Source organism: Coregonus clupeaformis, unplaced genomic scaffold, assembly GCF_020615455.1.
Source record: "Coregonus clupeaformis isolate EN_2021a unplaced genomic scaffold, ASM2061545v1 scaf0140, whole genome shotgun sequence".
NCBI classification, from domain to species: domain Eukaryota; kingdom Metazoa; phylum Chordata; class Actinopteri; order Salmoniformes; family Salmonidae; genus Coregonus; species Coregonus clupeaformis.
Window position 1 is genome coordinate 540,176 of NW_025533595.1, and position 14,690 is coordinate 554,865.

The following is a 14,690-nucleotide window of genomic DNA, read 5'->3' on the forward strand; positions in this document are numbered from 1 at the left end:
TTTTTTTAGTAAGTGAGGCTAAATAAACTGTTTCGCTGCCAGACAAGGCTCCGCTGATAGCCAGGTGTAGCAGTGGTAATATTTTATATTTGAGATTCTTCAAATATCCACCCTTTGCCTTGATAACAGCTTTGCACACTCTTAGCATTCTCTCAACCAGTTTCATGAGGTAGTCACATGGAATGCATTTCAATTAACAGGTGTGCCTTCTTAAAAGTTAATTTGTGGAATTTCTTTCCTTCTTAATGCGTTTGAGCCAATCAGTTGTGTTGTGACAAGGTATGGGGGGGTATACAGAAGATAGCCCTATTTGGTAAAAGACCAAGTCCATATTATGGCAAGAACAGCTCAAATAAGCAAAGAGAAATGACAGTCCATTATTACTTTAAGACATGAAGGTCAGTCAATACGGAACATTTCAAGAACTTTGAAAGTTTCTTCAAGTGCAATCGCAAAAACCATCAAGCGCTATGATGAAACTGGCTCTCATGAGGACTGCCACAGAAATGGAAGACCCAGAGTTACTTCTGCTGCAGAGGATAAGTTCGTTAGAGTTACCAGCCTCAGAAATGTGTTGGGACTGCTGTTGGGACAGCTTTATGTTGGCCCTAACAGTTTGTGGGCACCGTTTGTCGCCGTTATAGTGCAATTAATGTATTGTTTAGTATTGTGTTGTGTAGTGGCTTTGCTGGCATGCATCCCCAAATGTTTGTTTTTGTTTGGCCCACCAAGATTTACATGCTAAAATCGCCACTGGCTAGTTGTTGTGTATGTGTGTGTATATTTTGCAGTGAGCACATCATGGACTACGTGACGGTCCAGGTGGCTCCGCTCCGGTCTCCTTCGGCCTCGCTTCTCCCTCTACCTGTCCTCCCAGCTGCAGTATGGGGTGGACATCGTCTACCACCGCCAATGTGACTTCCTTCTGGGTGAGAAAGAGAGAAGGAGAGAGAGGGAAAGGGTCATTTCAGACACTTAATTTCAGACACTTCATTTCAGACACTAGATACAATTAATGGCATTCAGACTAACACCATGTAAAGAGATGCTTGTCGATAAAGGCCGTAATTAGAGTTGCAAAATTCCAGTAACTTTCCCAAAATTCCCAAGTTTTCTGAAAAACCTGGGAACTTTGCAACCCTAGCTGTAATTAGAGACAATATATAATGTATGTCTTGACCTCACCCACTCTCTTCCAGAGGAGATCCAGCAGGCCATGGAGTGCATGATGCTCTCCGAGAGACACACGCGTCGACCTGGCCGAGCCTGACGTCAGAACACACACACGGTCACCCCTATGTCCCACACACACACACGGTCACCCATATGTCCCACACACACACGGTCACCCGTATGTCCCACACACACACGGTCACCCCTATGTCCCACACACACACGGTCACCCCTATGTCCCACACACACACGGTCACCCCTATGTCCCACACACACACGGTCACCCCTATGTCCCACACACACACGGTCACCCCTATGTCCCACACACACACACGGTCACCCGTATGTCCCACACACACACGGTCACCCGTATGTCCCACACACACACACGGTCACCCCTATGTCCCACACACACACACGTCCTCTTGAGTTGTCAGATATATCTGTCACATATACTGTATGTTGATAATGGATTGGGTTTATGTAGTGTTTATAACTGTCACATATACTGTATGTTGATAATGGATTGGGTTTATGTAGTGTTTTTCATCAGGTCTCAAGGTACATTGTGTATATAGTATAGCATTCACCACCGATGTTTAGCACCCACCTGGGTGATACACAACAGCTATTTTGCAGCTACGTTCTGGTAATAACAGTAGCAGCCTTTCCTTCCCCAGGCAAGCCTTGAATGTCCCAGACTCCCTGTTCCTGCTGGAGGAGGCAGAGGGGGCACAGGACCTTTGAGCACGAGCTGCCTAGTCCCTATAGGATTCCTCAGGTAATGTCAATAATACAACCACAGTACAACCATTTCTACCAACCTAGTTAACACATTTTCAACAGTATTTCACGTCATTATTATTATTATTATTATAAATATGTGTAACCCCCATACAACCACAGTTAATTCCAATAGAGCTAACATTAATAATATGCATGTCAATCTCTCCTGGCTCAAAGTGGAGGAGAGATTGACTTGTATTTGTGAGAGGTATTGACATGTTGAATGCACCGAGATGTCTGTTTGAACTACTGGCACACAGCTCGGACACCCATGCATACCCCACAAGACATGCCACCAGAGGTCTCTTCACAATCTCCAAGTCAAGAACAGACTATGGGAGGCGCACAGTACTATATAGAGCCATGACTGCATGGAACTCTATTCCATATCAAGTAACTCATGCCAGGAGTAAAATTAGATTTAAAAAACAGATAACAATACACCTTATTGAACAGTGAGGACTGTGAAGCAACACAAACATAGACACGTGCATACAAACACACGATAACATACGCACTATACACACACGTACACATGGATTCTGTGTTATAGATATGTGGTAGTAGAGTAGTGGCCTGAGGGAACACACATAATATGTTGTGAAATCTGTTATGAATATATTGTAATGTTTTTAAAAATGTATAACTGCCTTAATTTTGCTGGACCCCAGGAAGAGTAGCTGTTGCCTTGGCATCAGCTAATGGGGATCCATAATAAAATACAAAAATACAATACAATACAAACATGGTTAACCCCCATAAAACCACAGTTAATTACAATGTAAACATAGCACACAAAAAGCCTTTTCACGACACAAATTGAACTTTACCCTCATTGAATCACCTTGTGAGTTGATAATGCGTTTATTGATTGAACACTGTTCTTACAACACTCCCTCTATGTGTCTCATTCTTCTGTATCTCGTTCACTTACAGCCATGGCAGCTGATGCGGAGCATGACTCAAGAGTGCCCCCTAGGGACCAGTCCTAGAACTGCACCAGAGGACGGAGGTTAGACCGAGTGAGGGTCTGATTTGTGATTCAAAATCCTTAGCAAGAAATCTGCATTATTAATGTTTTTTTCTCTCTCTATCTCTCTATCTCTGTCTCTGTCTCTCTCTCTCTCTGTCTCTATGTCTCTCTCTCTCTCTCTCTCGTCTCCCTCTCCGTCTCCCTCTCCCTCTCCGTCTCCCTCTCCGTCTCCCTCACCATCAGTTTGAAGGAGCTGAGCTTCCTGAAGCCACATGCAAAGAGATTGACATGCTTCTGGAGCAGCAGGACCAATTCCATGATGGTGAGAGAAGAGGGAGAGCAAAGAGTTAGGAGAGATAATAAGAGCTATAGAAACGGAAGAGGCGGGGTCGCAGACGGCAGGTGCAGATCTCCCAGGATGACATACGGATGTAGATCAAGGACAACAAGGCTGAGACTCTGCCCCTGGTAGGACTCAAGTCTTCCACTACTTCACTGAGAGATGAGATTAGTGATTACTTCAAAGAAGGAAGGGAGGATACGTTACAAAAGTGTTGGAACAAGACAGTCCCTGTTCTCATTGCCTTGTCTGTGCCTCTTCTTCAGCCTCAGGTGCTGATAAACCTCCCTACCCAGAAGCTCCTCAGCAGAGCTCTACAGCGCCCCCCTCTGGCTGTGAGTATTATAGCTCCTCAGCAGAGCTCTACAGCGCCCCCCTATGGCTGTGAGTATTATAGCTCCTCAGCAGAGCTCTACAGCGCCCCCCTCTGGCTGTGAGTATTATAGCTCCTCAGCAGAGCTCTACAGCGCCCCCCTCTGGCTGTGAGTATTATAGCTCCTCAGCAGAGCTCTACAGCGCCCCCCTCTGGCTGTGAGTATTATAGCTCCTCAGCAGATAGTAGTAATATGCTTTGATTCTAAGCAGCTCATAGTTCTTATATAGTATTATTGTATGCATGCTCCATGTGGGAATCAAACCCATAACCCTGATGTTGTCAGCACGGTGCTCATCAAACCCATAACCCTGATGTTGTCAGCACTGTGCTCCATGTGGGAATCGAACCCATAACCCTGATGTTGCCAGCACCGTTCTCCATGTTGGAATCAAACCCATAACCCTGATGTTGCCAGCACCGTTCTCCATGTGGGAATCAAACCCATAACCCTGATGTTGCCAGCACCGTGCTCCATGTGGGAATCAAACCCATAACCCTGATGTTGTCAGCACGGTGCTCATCAAACCCATAACCCTGATGTTATCAGCACTGTGCTCCATGTGGGAATCAAACCCATAACCCTGATGTTCCCAGCACCGTGCTCCATGTGGGAATCAAACCCATAACCTTGATGTTGCCTGCACCATGCTCCATGTGGGAATCAAACCCATAACCCTGATGTTGCCTGCACCATGCTCCATGTGGGAATCAAACCCATAACCCTGATGTTCCCAGCACTGTGCTCCATGTGGGAATCAAACCCATAATCCTGATGTTGCCTGCACCATGCTCCATGTGGGAATCAAACCCATAACCCTGATGTTGCCAGCACTGTGCTCCATGTGGGAATCAAACCCATAATCCTGATGTTGCCTGCACCATGCTCCATGTGGGAATCAAACCCATAACCCTGATGTTGTCAGCACCGTTCTCCATGTGGGAATCAAACCCATAATCCTGATGTTGCCAGCACTGTCCTCCATGTGGGAATCAAACCCATAATCCTGATGTTGTCAGCACGGTGCTCATCAAACCCATAACCCTGATGTTGTCAGCACTGTGCTCCATGTGGGAATCAAACCCATAACCCTGATGTTCCCAGCACCGTGCTCCATGTGGGAATCGAAACCATAACCCTGATGTTGCCAGCACCGTGCTCCATGTGGGAATCGAAACCATAACCCTGATGTTGCCAGCACCGTTCTCCATGTGGGAATCAAACCCTTAACCCTGATGTTGTCAGCACTGTACTCCATGTGGGAATCAAACCCATAACCCTGATGTTGCCAGCACCGTTCTCCATGTGGGAATCAAACCCTTAACCCTGATGTTGTCAGCACTGTGCTCCATGTGGGAATCAAACCCATAATCCTGATGTTGTCAGCACCGTTCTCCATGTGGGAATCAAACCCTTAACCCTGATGTTGCCAGCACCGTTCTCCATGTGGGAATCAAACCCTTAACCCTGATGTTGTCAGCACTGTGCTCCATGTGGGAATCAAACCCATAACCCTGATGTTCCCAGCACCGTGCTCCATGTGGGAATCAAACCCATAACCCTGATGTTGTCAGCACCGTGCTCCATGTGGGAATCAAACCCATAATCCTGATGTTGCCAGCACCGTGCTCCATGTGGGAATCAAACCCATAACCCTGATGTTGCCAGCACCGTGCTCCATGTGGGAATCAAACCCATAACCCTGATGTTGCCTGCACCATACTCCAACCAACTGAGCCACCTCAGAACTGCCACACTGTGAGGATAATGAAGGTATCACTGTGAGTCTTTTTTCTCCCTCTTTGCCCCAACACACCTCTCCTGCACTCTGACCTCTTGTCGCTATGGAAACAGTGTGCCGCCCTCACAATGCTCACTCGCTCCTGGGAGAGACGCAGCGGGGAGGAGACGGAGGAGGAGGGAAGGTCCGAGCTGGACAGAGAGATGGAGAGGGGGAGGAGACGGAGGTGGAGAAGGAGAGGAAGAGGAGGGACTCTAGCATGCGAGAGGTGAGTAGGTCTATATTTGCTATGTAACTTTCTGCATTTGTTTTCATCATGGCTATCAATCAATGAACAATAAAACAATTGAAGCTGTAATATATTCTGTGTCCAAAAGCTCTGACGAAGGCCTTGAGGACGATATGTAAAGCTTAATAAAGAGCAGTGATATTATCAAGAGCAGTGATATTATCAAGAGCAGTGATACTGTCAAGAGCAGTAATATTATCAAGAGCAGTGATATTATCAAGAGCAGTGATACTGTCAAGAGCAGTGATATTATCAAGAGCAGTGATATTATCAAGAGCAGTGATACTGTCAAGAGCAGTGATACTATCAAGAGCAGTGATACTATCAAGAGCAGTGATACTATCAAGAGCAGTGATACTGTCAAGAGCAGTGGTATTATCAAGAGCAGTGATACTGTCAAGAGCAGTGATACTGTCAAGAGCAGTGATACTATCAAGAGCAGTGATACTGTCAAGAGCAGTGATACTATCAAGAGCAGTGATACTATCAAGAGCAGTAATACTATCAAGAGCAGTGATACTATCAAGAGCAGTGATATTATCAAGAGCAGTGATACTGTCAAGAGCAGTGATACTGTCAAGAGCAGTGATATTATCAAGAGCAGTGATACTGTCAAGAGCAGTGATACTGTCAAGAGCAGTGATACTATCAAGAGCAGTGATACTATCAAGAGCAGTGATATTATCAAGAGCAGTGATACTGTCAAGAGCAGTGATACTTTCAAGAGCAGTGATATTATCAAGAGCAGTGATACTGTCAAGAGCAGTGATACTGTCAAGAGCAGTGATACTGTCAAGAGCAATGATACTATCAAAAGCAGTGATACTATCAAGCAGTTGCCGGTTTCTTATTTTTTCTCATCTTATTCAACTGTTACCATGCACCTGCAACAAAGATAACTCAGATATGCGAGTGCCTTTTGATTTTGTTTCCTTTATAAACAAATGAGGTCATGTGACACCGTGTTCTTCTATGTTACCAATGCCGCCAGGGGAAATCTCTAAACATTAGTTTACATAATAAAGACTTGACAGGGAATTCTAACATACCCAGGGGATGAGTTGAACAGAAGGACAATGAATACTGATGATATGTTCATATAGCTCCAGGCTGGTCTCATAGACTAGATCTAACACTCAAATTAGTATGATATGTTAGAGTGGTTGGTTGGTCGGGATGGATGGGTGGGCGTATAACGCGAACGTCTAGGAACCCAAAGGTTGTGTGTTCAAATCTCATCATGGACAACTTTAGCATTTTTGCTAATTAGCAACTACTTAGCATGTTAGCTAACCCTAACCTTAACCCTAACAATTCGTAACATATTGTACGAATTGTAATTTGTAACATATCATACGATATGTAATTCGTAACATATCATACGAAATGAATACATACCATACCAAACGTAACAATTTATAGTCTGGAATAACATATTTTTTATTTTTGTTATTTTACCTTTATTTAACCAGGTAAGCCAGTTGAGAACAAGTTCTCATTTACAACTGCGACCTGGCCAATATAAAGCATAGTAGTGCGATAAAAACAACAACACAGAGTTACATATGGGGTAAAAAAAACATAAAGTCAAAAATACAACAGAAAATATATATACAGTGTGTGCAAATGTAGCAAGTTATGGAGGTAAGGCAATAAATAGGCCATAGTGCAAAACAATTACAATTTATAATTAACACTGGAATGATAGATGTGCAAGAGATTATGTGCAAATAGAGATACTGGGGTGCAAATTAGCAAAATAAATAACAATATGGGGATGAGGTAGTTGGGTGGGCTAATTTCAGATGGGCTGTGTACAGGTGCAGTGATCGGTAAGCTGCTCTGACAACTGATGCTTAAAGTTATTGAGGGAGATAAGAGTCTCCAGCTTCAGAGATTTTTGCAGTTCGTTCCAGTCATTGGCAGCAGAGAACTGGAAGGAATGGCGGCCAAAGGAGGTGTTGGCTTTGGGGATGACCAGTGAGATATACCTGCTGGAGCGCATACTACGGGTGGGTGTTGCTATGGTGACCAATGAGCTAAGATAAGGCAGGGATTTGCCTAGCAGTGATTTATAGATGGCCTGGAGCCAGTGGGTTTGGCGACGAATATGTAGTGAGGGCCAGCCAACGAGAGCGTACAGGTCACAGTGGTGGGTAGTATATGGGGCTTTGGTGACAAAACGGATGGCACTGTGATAGACTACATCCAATTTGCTGAGTAGAGTGTTGGAGGCTAATTTGTAAATGACATCGCCGAAGTCAAGGATCGGTAGGATCTAGTCTACACTGCTTCGTTTTTCATGCTGACACTGTAGATGTCTAGATTAAATGTATTTTCTCTCCTGTATCCCCAGATCCCACGACAGTTGCTGGAGTCAGCAGCAGCCCCTCCATCTGAAGCATCAGGTCGGACATTGTTTCCATGTCACAGTTACTTAAAAATTCTAGAATGACACCCACAGAACTAGAATGAGATTTTTATTTCTATGATGACACCATTGCATTTTTGAAATCTGTTATGTGTTCTCTGTTTTCAGCTGAGGTTCTTCTGGATGCGTCCAAAGAGGTCAAATCCCTAGAGCAGATCTCTCCTGTGAGCAGACGGTGAGGAATGGAGAGAAAGAGAGAAACGGATGCTGGGAATCCCTCCCTAGATCAAAGCAGAGACATGGAAAGAGGGACAGAGAGAGGGAGGAGGAGAAGAGGAGGATATATTTGTATCACCGTTTGCAGTAGTAGTTGTCTTGGTCTTGGTTAGATAGCTCAGTGTCTGCTATTTTCAGGTGTCCTATGGAGGATATAGTGGAGGAACATGTGGCTCTACCAGACAGAGAACAGGAGACAGAGACTAGAGAGGTCACTGCTGAGGGTCTGTTGACATAAGGTCTTAATAATCACCCCTCTAGTCACTGAAATACTCTTTCTAACTCACCCATTACTGTACTGTTCCATCTATTCCCATAGGGCGGCGCAGCGTCGTCCGGGTTTGGCCGGTGTAGGCCGTCATTGTAAATAAGAATTTGTTCTTAACTGACTTGCCTAGTTAAATAAAGGTAAAATAAATTAAATAAAATATTCTCTATATCTATCTAACTCACCCATTACTGTACTGTACTCTACTGCTCCATCTATTCTGTCTAACTGTTACAGTCTGGGCAGTGTTTTAGACATGGCTATCCTCTCCCTCTCTGCTCCTTTCAGTGTGGTGTCCTCCTACCTCCTGAGTTTTGGGAAGGTCACCTTCTACTCTCTTCTGCCCCTGGAGGCAGACTGCAGTACTGCAGTTCACATGCTCTCCAAACTGCTAGGCCAGAGCTGACAGAGAGAACAGAAAAATAGAAATCGCATTCCAATATTGTGTATAATACTTCACTAACAAACGTGCATGCATTTTGTGTGTGTTGTAATGTGACGTGTGTGTGTTTGTCCAGAGCTGGTGTCTGCATCAGGCTGAACCCTTCAGCCCCATCACCGTAATCCCTGGACCACTCAGCACTGTGCACACCTGAGGAACACAGAGGATGTCCCACACACACACACACACACACACACACACACACACACAGAGGACGTCTGTCTTACACACACAGGGGGCGTTTGGCCATACTTTTAAAACTGATCATGTTCATTCAAGTCAAACATTTCATTCCTATGAGATCATCACCTCAAACTGTTTTGTAGCACACATGATGACCTCTTTGAGTTTTGTAACATTTTGTACAACTTTTTATAAGTGAAGCCTTTTTATAAAAAGTGAAATTACTGAGGAGTTTGTATTGTTGAAAGGTAAAGCTGTTAATATTGTGATTCTTTATTCAAAGTTGGTATTTATATTATTCATATCTATTGAAGTGTATTTATTAATATATTTAATACTATATATTTAGCAGGGGATATATTTTTTTATAATTTATTTGTCAACTGTCATGCAAGTTGATATTGTTGACAGAAACGTTTTTAATGAACCTTTCTCAGATGGTTTTTCTATAATATTGTGGTATGAGGTTGCTCTGTTCTTACGGTGAAGCATTTATGAGATGTATTACTCTTTAAAAAAGAGTCTACAAATGTAATTCTATTATTGGAACCATTATGTACCATTCATTTGTGATCTACTGAAGAGTTTGTGTTGTTGAACGTGGACTCATCCACATCTGAGATACGAAAACATGAACATCTGACTAACTTTGATTTGGGGCTGAACAATCCCTTCAAATTTCTGGTCAATAAATTGAATTAGATACTACCTAGTTTGCTTTACAGTAGAGTACAATTTAGGAATCGTCTGCAAAGGGACAATAAGGGACAGTAAAGGATGGCTAGTCAGACTCGGAAACTCAACAGCAGAGGTCTACTCTGAACTATGACCTCATCCCTCTCCTCTCTCCCCTTGACGTCATTGTGCCTGGCTGGCAGAAAAAATCAACATCTGATCTCATGGCTGAATTACTCAATACAATGAAACTTGTGGGCAGGAGGAGAAGGGGCTGTGCAGCCTGGATCGCTGAGTCACACCGCGCAAATGTAGCGGCGGGCTGCAATAAACAAAAGAGGCAGAGGTCACTGCTGTGGGACGTGAGGTAATGGTGACCGCCTGTTTCTCCGCTGAATGCAGAGCAGCCCAGGGGACAAAATGGGAGTGTTCATGTTTGGATAGAGAAGACGTGTTTCATGTTCTAAGCTAGCACTGAACTAGAAGAGAGCTGACATTACCAGTGTAAACCCCTTAGCCAAGATCATTATTGGTCTATTTTACTAGTCTTTTTAGGTCATTTACCATTTACTTTCCACATCCTGCTAAGGCCAAAGGTGGATGTCACCAAAGATCATGGTATACAGTGGGGGGAAAAAGTATTTAGTCAGCCACCAATTGTGCAAGTTCTCCCGCTTAAAAAGATGATAGGCCTGTAATTTTCATCATAGGTACACGTCAACTATGACAGACAAAATGAGAAAAAAAATCCTGAAATTCACATTGTAGGATTTTTAATGAATTTATTTGCAAATTATGGTGGAAAATAAGTATTTGGTCAATAACAAAAGTTTCTCAATACTTTGTTATATACCCTTTGTTGGCAATGACACAGGTCAAACGTTTTCTGTAAGTCTTCACAAGGTTTTCACACACTGTTGCTGGTATTTTGGCCCATTCCTCCATGCAGATCTCCTCTAGAGCAGTGGTGTTTTGGGGCTGTCGCTGGGCAACACAGACTTTCAACTCCCTCCAAAGATTTTCTATGGGGTTGAGATCTGGAGACTGGCTAGGCCACTCCAGGACCTTGAAATGCTTCTTACGAAGCCACTCCGTTGCCCGGGCAGTGTGTTTGGGATCATTGTCATGCTGAAAGACCCAGCCACGTTTCATCTTCAATGCCCTTGCTGATGGAAGGAGGTTTTCACTCAAAATCTCACGATACATGGCCCCATTCATTCTTTCCTTTACACGGATCAGTCGTCCTGGTCCCTTTGCAGAAAAACAGCCCCAAAGCATGATGTTTCCACCCCCATGCTTCACAGTAGGTATGGTGTTCTTTGGATGCAACTCAGCATTCTTTGTCCTCCAAACACGACGAGTTGAGTTTTTACCAAAAAGTTCTATTTTGGTTTCATCTGACCATATGACTCTCCCAATCCTCTTCTGGATCATCCAAATGCACTCTAGCAAACTACAGACGGGCCTGGACATGTACTGGCTTAAGCAGGGGGACACATCTTTCACTGCAGGATTTGAGTCCCTGGCGGCGTAGTGTGTTACTGATGGTAGACTTTGTTACTTTGGTCCCAGCTCTCTGCAGGTCATTCATTAGGTCCCCCCGTGTGGTTCTGGGATTTTTGCTCACCGTTCTTGTGATCATTTTGACCCCACGGGGTGAGATTTGCGTGGAGCCCCAGATCGAGGGAGATTATCAGTGGTCTTGTATGTCTTCCATTTCCTAATAAATTGCTCCCACAGTTGATTTCTTCAAACCAAGCTGCTTACCTATTGCAGATTCAGTCTTCCCAGCCTGGTGCAGGTCTACAATTTTGTTTCTGGTGTCCTTTGACAGCTCTTTGGTCTTGGCCATAGTGGAGTTTGGAGTGTGACTGTTTGAGGTTGTGGACAGGTGTCTTTTATACTGATAACAAGTTCAAACAGGTGCCATTAATACAGGTAACGAGTGGAGGACAGAGGAGCCTCTTAAAGAAGAAGTTACAGGTCTGTGAGAGACAGAAATCTTGCTTGTTGGTAGGTGACCAAATACTTATTTTCTACCATAATTTGCAAATAAATTCATTAAATATCCTACAATGTGATTTTCTGGAAAAAAAATTCTCAATTTGTCTGTCATAGTTGACGTGTACCTATGATGAAAATTACAGACCTCTCTCATCTTTTTAAGTGGGAGAACTTGCACAATTGGTGGCTGACTAAATACTTTTTTCCCCCACTGTATACTGACTTCACCTTCTTCCTCTCTGATGTCTGTGCAATGTGTGACCGCTGACCAGTACACAACATGAAAATCAACAATTCTCTCCAATTGTCATTTCACAGAGGGGAGGGGACTGAATGCATCACAAATTGATCGCTAAAATGTCTTGGCATTGGAAAATAATCTTACGTCCATGTAGAATTTATATTGGGTTGTTGGTGTGGTATGTAGGTGATAGGACTTGTCGTGAAACTCTGGTATGTTGCATGGGCCAGTCAGCATGTGTGTTAGTTGAAAAGGAACTCCCCCTTTTCTATACTGGGGACTGAACACACACACAGTTATGGAACATACACACGACACACACAGGCATGCAACCACACGTGCCACACATTCCTGCACACAGGAGAGACTTGTAAGGGTTATTGGGCAAACAGGTTTTTTTAACGCTTACAATGTGACACCACACTGCCAATGTTCCGTAAATCGATCATGGCTCATACACACCTGTCACACCGCCAGAGAGAGAGAGGGGGAGGAAGGGAGGGAAGGGGAGGGGAGGGGAGGAAGGGAGGGGAGGGAGAGAGGGGAGGAAGGGAGGAGAGGGGAGGAAGGGAGGGAGGGGAGGGGAGGAAGAGGGGAGGGAGGGAGGGGGGAGGGATGGAGAGAGGGGGGGAGGGAGGGAGAGGGGAGGGAGGGAGAGAGGGGGGAGGGAGAGGAGGGAGAGAGGGAGGGAGGGAGGAGGGGAGAGAGGGAGGGAGGGAGGGAGAGAGGGGAGGGAGGGAGAGAGGGGAGGGAGGGAGGCTAACAATCAGTTACGGTCCAAATATTTACAAGAGGTCAGCCAAAGTCACTCACTGCATATATCACAAATAAGCTACGTTTAATTATTGAGAAGCATAAATCTGCCAAAAGTGAATTGTAAAATGAAACATGTGGCAACATGCCCTTTTGACCCTACAGAACAGGTTTGCCCGTTGGCCCATCAATCTGACGTGTACATAGGATCGCTAGGTGTTCAAACACACCTGAGAAACCATTCTGAACAGTGCAGACTTTGTATTTTGTTTCAACTTTTGACCTAAAAGCCATTGACCTTGAAACACTAACCATGGATACATTGGCAGTGCTATGATTCACAAAGGGAGACCCCTGAGTTGATAGCGCGCGCACACACACACACACACACACACACAGGAAGAACAGCATGAATACAAAGACGGGGTAGAATCCCCTGGCAATAAAAACAATGTCAGTCCATCAGCATGCCCCTGACAGCCTAATAAACTTTGCATCTGACCGTCACATTACACACATTCACACCGACCGTTTAAATCATCAGGAGGGAGAGAACAACCCTGTACGCACCACCACACCGACCAGTCTCTACCACCCTGCTCATAGACGAGGAAAAAGGACCTGCTGTCATTCTGAACCATCCACTTGGACTTTAGTATCACAGACTAGCCTTTCTATTCTTCTGACCAAAGCAAGTGTAGAAGTAACTGAACACTACAGCAGTCTACTGGATAGATACTGAGAGGTAATCAGAGAAAGGAAAATAAGAGAAGGGTGGTAAAGGAGTAGTCCCATTTTACATAGTGGTCTGTTTTTTCAGTCAGGCTGGCCAAAGACACTGACATGGCGGAAGAGACGAACCACACCTCGGAGCCCCAGGAGGCACAGACCAACAGACAACCACACAGCCCAACAGACTCCCCCAGCCTGGGGAACATGGTACGCGCAGAGCTGGAATGGGACGTGCCCATGAGTGTCCCTTTGCCCATCGAGGTCATCAGTGCTGACCAGCCTTTCCCGTTCCTGGACACCACCCTGGCAGACCTGGGCATCGAAGAGTGAGTCCGCAAGTGGCAGGTTTGAGTGTGTGTGCCGTTGACATCTCTACATGACCAGTGAGATGATCAGTGTGTACTCGAAGTGTTGCAAGACATTTGACACCACATAATAATACACAATATGCTGTACACATGGAGTATGTTGAGATGGTGTTGGATGTTTTCTTTTTCTTTACATAGTTTTTCTCAGATGTGTATCGATGTTGATCGGTCTGGGGGAAGCCAGGTTCTGGTCTGAATTGTGAATTGTGTGCTCAGATCCGCAGTGAAGGAGCGGGTGGTGTGGGTGGACACAAAGCGGACGCAGGTGAAGAGCAAGTCAGGCAAACTGAAGGAGAAGGAGATCACCATCCTGGAGGTACGGGTCAAGGCCCAGATCCCCGGAGACAACAAGACCCAGGAGGTCCTCTACAGCACCGAGTCCCACACAGACCGCTCCTTCTGCCGGACCGGAGTGGACATCCTGCCCTGGAAGAGTCACACACAGACAGGTCTGGGACACACTCTCGTCAACAGCTATACAGTTGGATAGGTGTGAGTAAAATGATGATAGGTCTATGTAGTCTTCCTGGAGCTTTTGCCGTATTGCTTTCCACCGATCCAGTTCCTTCCGATGTGTAATCACAGACGGAATAGGGAATATGGCATGAGGTAAGGAGTTGGTTTGGAACCAGGCATAGCCCTAGCCTGGTCACCAGTATGTTTAACTACATTCCACTCCTTGTACTCCGTGTTTGACACAT

General features: G+C 44.9%; 2 long non-coding RNA genes across 2 annotated transcripts; both read left to right on the forward strand.

Annotated features, from left to right (window-relative positions):
• Positions 1-1,555: 1,555 nt before the first annotated feature.
• Positions 1,556-5,605, forward strand: LOC121549685. The gene is made up of 5 exons (XR_005996850.1): positions 1,556-1,954; positions 2,896-2,971; positions 3,176-3,400; positions 3,539-3,607; positions 5,501-5,605. It is a non-coding gene; the product is annotated as an uncharacterized LOC121549685 (long non-coding RNA).
• Positions 5,606-5,622: 17 nt separating this feature from the next.
• LOC121549687 lies at positions 5,623-8,672 on the forward strand. The gene is made up of 3 exons (XR_005996851.1): positions 5,623-5,655; positions 8,033-8,084; positions 8,216-8,672. It is a non-coding gene; the product is annotated as an uncharacterized LOC121549687 (long non-coding RNA).
• Positions 8,673-14,690: the final 6,018 nt, after the last annotated feature.